Below are 7,133 nucleotides of genomic sequence, written 5' to 3' on the forward strand. Positions count from 1 at the left end.
GAACCCCGACAAAGCCTGAAATGCCTAGTATCTACTTTGAACGCTGTAGTTGGAACATGGAAGGGCTCCTCCAAAGCCTCCTGCACCGTCAAAGTCCGGGTGTACAAAACCAAACCTTCCTATCAACCTTACCATCTTGTGCTGTTTTTTATTTAATTGCTTGCAGGGAAGGACTATTATAATCCTAACACTTCTAAAGAATATATTAACTTCTTGGATCAGGAAATAATGTTCTACAGCTGGATCAAATAAACATTCTACACCAGAGCTTTTTTTTTTTAAAAGAAAGTATTCTTGGGAAATACCTACCATACATATATTATATTTACTAAAAATTTTGTAAGATGACTTTGTATGTTTTATACCCATTTCTTACATCGCTGTGGCTTTGTTTTGTTGTTTTTGAGAATGAGAATGTACTAAAATGTCAACTACGCTGCCTGCTGCGATCACAGATGGCTTCACAGGGGTCTGCACACGTTTTCTGAAAGGGCAGCCTTTCGTACATGTACGACCACCAGTAAATTTCAGTGACTTCGGGGGCTAGAAGGATGAACAGTCATTCAAATTCTCTTTCTCTGCCTCTTCCATCCCCAGCCTACCAGGAACTGGGAACAGAAAACCTTTCAGTGAATGAAACAGGCGTCGGCAGAAGGTGAAGCCTGAAAGTTCTGTAGGAGAGATGCCAGGACAGTAACCAGACTGGTGGCGAGAGGGAAATTACAAGCCACTGGCTTGAGCACTGACAGCCAGACCACCTTTCCCAGGGGCGGAATTCTTCTTCGGCTGCCCGCTTCCCACACCCAACTGAGGCAGGAGATTAGGGCCCCCTAGCCAGCGGGGCGAGTGGTCGTGACCTGTCCATCACAGAGAATCGGGACACAAGTACCCAACCCTGCACCTGGGACGAATCCGAAAATGCTGTCTTCGGCTCTTCTGGGGTGAGGTAAAGCGGGTTTTTGATAGGATGGCCTGGCTCTGAGCTAGGTCTGAGGAATGGGAGATACAAAAGACACCAGCCACTAACCTCGTGGCCACTGTGCTCTTTCTCAGTGGCTTGTCCAGTTCTTCAAGACAACAAGAACCTCAGGAGGAGTCCACAGCACCCCAGAAACTGGGTAAAACAACCAAACCCCCAGATAGTGACAAATTCTACTTTTGTAAACAACAAATTGTTGCCCGGCAATTTGTGTTCCCTGCAAGCCGAGTTATGTGGGCTCAAGCATCAGGGGCGTGTGGAGTACTCTCCTAGGAAGACCAGAAGCATGAAATACACTCCCCAGAACAATCCCGGATCTGCTTTCCCCAAACTGAAACCCAAGTCCTGCCTGGGGCGTTCATCTCACTCGGTGTCCTCGGGCCGCCTCCCTTCCTCCGGGGATCTCTTTGACCACTGTAGGAGGAAGTGTGAGGGAATGTGGTAAAACAGAATTCCAGGTAATCCAAGTCGCACAAATTGAGATATTCATACTTAATATAGAGTGGTGAGCGTTTATGCCTATACCGAACAGGGTGGATGCCAGGAATCTGCCCCCTGGGTCCTGAGGAAGATGGCCAAATATGCAAAAGTCGTCTTTGCTTCTCTCCGACACATTTCTCTGCCTGTCACTTACTTGGTCTCCCTTACAGGATACGCAAAGTTATTCACAGACTGTTGGACTTAATATTTGCATTTTAAAAGAAAAGATGGTAGCTTCCCTTTCCCTCGCCAAACATGCCTGAGGGGAGGGGCAGAAGATCAGTATTTTTTTCTTGCCCAGGGAAGGTACCCAGGCAGGTCCTTCACAGTCTGCTGTCTCGGTGTGACACTTCTAACTCTTCCAATTTCCTTGTTAACCAAATTTAAACAATTCAAATACACTCACTAACTCTATGTGTGCACAGCTGCAAAAACAGATAATAATAAGAAAAAAACCCCGTCTTATCCTTCTCTCGTGTTTGTGAAGCGTTAAGAGACCCCAAGCCATCTCTCACACACGCCAGCAAGCAGGAAGGCAGAAGACACAAGAGAAAGAAGAGCAGAAAGCTTCTCTGGGGTACTCATGTTTATGTTGAGAACTCGAAGAAGAGAAGAAACTGGCCGTGCCGGAACTTGCATTCTAGCACAGAAAACAGCACATACTTCAGTCAAGGAATACTCAAGGAATAAAAACAAGCCAAGGGAGCGGAAGCACACTGATCAGATGGGATATGGCAGGGCATGAGCTTAGAGGGTAATGTAGAAGCAGAGAGTACTGTGGGGTTTTTAAATCATAGTAACACATTTGTTTCTAGTCCAGTTATAAAGGAAGCCTGTGCTTAGGTTTAGGCAGTGGTGTCCAAATTGCTTTCATCTTTCAAAACTGCTGATACCAGTAATATAATGTTGGAAATGGGCAGAACTAACTGATGGTGACAGAACTCAGGATAGTAGTTACCTTCGGGGTTGATGTTGGGAGAGAGAATAAGGGACTTCCGGGGTGCTGCCAGCATTCTGTTTCTTGACCTGGGTGCTGGTTATACAGGTGGTTCATATGATGAAGCATTTATGATTTGTGCACTTTTCTGCAAAATTTTCTCTGTAACATCCTTGTAAAAATCTTACTGCAAAGGAATATAACTATTTACAATGGCTAGGTGCAGAACAGATTCCAGGAAAGGCAGAGGGAGACCCCTCACCTTGATAATGGCTTGAACTAATATGGAAGTGGTCAAGAAAAAAAAAGACAGGAGATATTTTGGAGAGAAATTGCTAGCAGCTGGAGATGGATTGGATATTGCTATTTTAAATAAAAGAATGCCATCTCAGCCAGCTTTCCCTTGCTATAACAAAAAATCTGAACTAAGTACTGATTTAAAAAGAGGAAAGTTCTCTTAGGCTTACAGCTTTGGAGGTTTCAGTCCATGGTGGGTTGGCACCGTTGCTTTTGGACCTGTGTGGGCATCTCCCAGTGGCCTAAGACTTCCCCTAGGCCCTGCTTCTCTTTCTGTGTTTTTTGTTTCAATTGGCTTTTATTGCAAGATCATAGAACTAATTACAAATTTAATCTATAACTTGGTAATCTTTAGCCAGGTAATAAGTTTTAATAAAAACAAATTGCTTACTCAAAAGTGGTCACAAAGCTGGGGATTTAGCTCAGTGGTTCCACACCTGCCTTGCAAGCCCAAGGTCCTGAGTTCAATCCCTGGTACCAGTAAAAAAAAAAGTGATTACAGAGCATCTCAAGATGCACAGTAACAGTGAGAAACATCTGACTGGCCAATAGATTTAGTTCTCACTAGGTGAAGCTTTTCTTGTTTAGGAAAAGTAAACTGTAATTTCAGTAGACAGCAATATGGGAAGTTTTTGTCACCTAGACTAGTTTCCATTTAGTGGACTGTTTCTGGCAGTCTTGATTCAGAGAGATACATTTGCATAACGGGTTGTGCTTGAGCCTTCTTTGCAAGCAGCTTTAGATCTGCAGTGCTCTTGGCAACTGTCTGCTTCTCCTGCTGTGCAGAGATGCTCGGCACCACTGCTTTTCCCCCCAGTTTTCCATGTACTCTTGTTCCTTCTGATGCATTGTATTCTTCACAGAGATAGGCTAGTTCCCGTGATTCTTCGCCTCCTTATATACTCCACATAGCCGTTCCCGCTAAGTAACCTCTGAGGCCATAGCAATTATTCCTCTGGACATCAAAAGAGGTAGAGGCGCTTCTGAACCCATGCCTGCTATGACTTCTCCAGTTCTATTGCATCCTGGATTTGGGTCAGGGAGGCTTGCTTTGCCTGTTCTTGTTGGGCAGTTTTTGCTCATTGAGTTTACCAATAAATTCTGCAAAAGAGGTACCATGTTTTTAATCACATACGTAATCAGATAATCAGCCCTACTACAGATATGGAAGAGAAGGTCTCTGGGGCAATCACATATAGTTCTTTGGACAGAAAATACAAGATAAGCCCAGTTCTAAGCATGTGGTGTCCAATTACACCAGTTTTAGCATAAAGGAACTGAAAGAATTCCTCAGGAATCTGCCCAAGATGAACTTTTTCTGCCATGATCAGGAAGAGGTGGTGGAGGAGCGAGTCTTGGCTGCCCGCTGTACCGCTGGTCCCAGGAGGGCTGCGTTCTTCAGACAGGGCTGCTGCAGTGGCAGCAGAAATTGCCACTTGGGACAGCAGCAAAGGTCCAGGAAGCAGTTTTAGCATCCCTGTGACCCCAACCAGAGGCCACGGCCTCACCTCTTAAAGGTTCTGTCACCTCCCCATCCTACTGTGAGCTGGGGACCAAATTTGAACACAGAGGCCTTTGGGGGACACTTACTCAAACCACAGACAGTGACTTCCAGGGTTTTGCTTTGAACAACTAGGTACAGGCTAACACCACCCCCTAGTGCAAAGGCACAGGTCAAGGAGTCAACTTTGTAAATACCGTGTGGCTCTGGGTACCCACAAAGCATCCAGCTGGTGGCACCGGGTAGATTTTCTGGTAAGCTGCTGCTCAGAGAAGACCTGCAATAGCGGTGTAAGTGTTGTCATTGTAGGCCTACAGATTACAGGAGAAGCTGCAACGGCGTTTGGGTCACCGAAGGAAAGAGGGCAGAGAGCACAAAGAAGAGGGCCGGGACTCTGTCTTAAGGAACTTCATCCCGGAGAGTTAGAGAAGGAGGAGGCAGCAAAGAAGAAAGCAAGAGTGGGCAGTGTAGCATCTGTCAATCTAAGAGAGCAGAGAACAATAAGGACAGAAGAGGATCTGCCAAATTTGACCACACAGAAGCCACTGGTAACAGCAGCAAGAGTCCCGGTTGCTTTATTAACCATCCTAAGCTTCCCCTCGCTGTAAAATGTTATAATAATCACGGCTTTTGTTCATAAAACACTTTGTACCTCTGGCTACTGAGAATTGTTATATTAGCTGAGAATAAATGCTTACATTTCTATTAGTTTTGACAATACCCTCCTCATAAAGTTGTTAGAGGAATAAATAGCATTTCATTTAGAAAAACAGACTTAAAAAGAAGCATCGGTAGGTCTGCACCATACCTTTACTTGAGTTAATGATAGCGGGGTGTTTCTAGAAATAAGAGGCCAGGCCAGATCTTTGAGAAGGTGGATTAGGAGCTGGCCCTGCTTCCCGTTTACTTATGTCAGAGTGCTCTGGGAAGTAGATGAGTATCAGTAAGAAGTGTGTCGTAGAAAACATGATGACACCCAGGGACATTTATTTCACTTTCTGTACAGAACACAATCTGACGTTGGCTCCCCAGAGATGCTCCGAAGAGTGCTACAATTCAGCAAAAGCTGCTACAGGGCCGAACCAAGTGCTCTACAACTGAGCTATGCCTCCAACCCAGCATTCCCTGCAGTTTTTAAGCACAAGGCCACGACGAGGTCACAGACACCCAGGCCTTGCTCAAGCCTGCCTCTCCTTCACATTTTGCTATCTGGAGGGCTTGTCTTACGCACCCAACCTTTGCACGTAGATAACGAGGCACATGGGAGGCCGTTCTTCATTTCCTTTCAACTAAGATGGACCAATTGGCCAGGTTCACAGATAAACCTGGTGAAACATAATCTCTGCCAACTAACAAACTGAAGGAGTATTACCGACTGGTGTAGCTAACATAAGAAACTGAGAGAAGTCAGAGCATGACCGTGGAATGCTGCAGAGCTGGTCCTTTTCGAGGTCTTTTCTGATGGAAACACGGAGCCACTTAGTTGTCCACATGTGGGCACAGCTGGAAGGAAATCCAGACAGCGGCCGGCAGGTCCCTGTCCTAACTGAAGGGCAGGCAGCAGGTGGCCACGCTACCGCTACCGGAAGAAGAGCGCTGACTGTGCACCCAGCCCCTGGGATCAGTGACTATTTTCCAGAAGCAGATAAGGAACTTTCCAGAAACTGATAACATCTAAAGCAGGAGGTCTGCCTATTTGTCAAATCAAAGTCAGGATTTGGGAGAAGAAAAATTTAAGTCTGCGGTCTCAAGACAAGAAACTAATATCAACTCAGAGAGAGGAGGAAAAGCTTGCAGACTTAAAGCCAGACTGGAGAAGCAGAAAGCCAGCTGACAGATGGTCTGGAACCTGTCAGTGCCTTGCCTTGTACCTGACAGGAACCTCCCTCTTCTGAGCCCACTGTAGGAGGTGAACGCTTCTTCATAAATCAGCACGAATCAGTTTCCAAAGTCAGCCATGTGTCACCACACCTCTTGGATTAACACAGATCAAGATATGTTGCACCATTGAGAAATGTTTTCCAGTTGTTGGACCTCAGAGAATGAATCTGTTCAAACGTATCTTTGATCACTTTTGAGTTATTGAATTGGAAAGAGAAATCATGTGGATAATAAATTAAATAGAAGTTATATTTCAATTTATTTATCTTGACCAATTCAATGAATAGTTGATATTTAGTATTTAAGAACAAGGGATACACATTAGTCCCACATTTTTGACATTATCATTTTGACCAAGAATTCATTTTTTTGCTTAAGTTTGTAAAGCTAACCTTAAACGTTGAGGATCTATTAATCTTCATTTGTTTGAAATTTGCCTGGAAAGTGCTAAATATTGCATTTAGGACATTGAATAGGTTGGAATCAGTTTGTTAGAGGGAAAGAAATATGAGTCTTCTTTATGTTTGAAATAATAACTATCACATGATTCTCTGGCTATTTTAACAGTCGATTTTGAATTGGCAAATGTTCTAATTTCCAAACATTATGGAAATCTGTCACTGACATAACTAATAAGAAAAGAAAAACCTAGAGTCTACTATAAAATGATTGAGGAGACTATATTTAATTGTATTTATTAACAGCTCATAAGGCTGAAATTTAGCAATAATTGGGTTAATTCAATTTATTTGGATAAGTATGTTATCTGGTTGTCCAGTGCACAACACAGTAACACTAATATTTTGCTCTGTTTTATAGACATGGCTTTAATGACCTGATTATTTTACATTCCAGTTTGTGCCTTGAATCTCTAATTAATTCATTTTTTCTATTGTACCTTATGCTGATAAATTGCCCAGATCTAATGAATAGCATAAACTGAAGTGGAATCTGGATGACTAAATGTTAATGATAAAAGGGGCGTTATCTAGTTAGTTAATTTGGACCAGGGGAAACCACAGACAGAAAAGCTCCAGGCTGGTGCTCACCGGTGCCTT

At 43.8% G+C, this 7,133-nt stretch overlaps 1 pseudogene; it reads right to left on the reverse strand.

Moving 5' to 3' along the window:
* Window positions 1–3,348: 3,348 nt before the first annotated feature.
* On the reverse strand, window positions 3,349–4,168 carry LOC104859314 (annotated as a pseudogene).
* Window positions 4,169–7,133: the final 2,965 nt, after the last annotated feature.

The sequence above is a fragment of the Fukomys damarensis genome, unplaced genomic scaffold, assembly GCF_012274545.1.
Source record: "Fukomys damarensis isolate Sample0158 unplaced genomic scaffold, DMR_v1.0_HiC HiC_scaffold_37, whole genome shotgun sequence".
Lineage (NCBI taxonomy): Eukaryota > Metazoa > Chordata > Mammalia > Rodentia > Bathyergidae > Fukomys > Fukomys damarensis.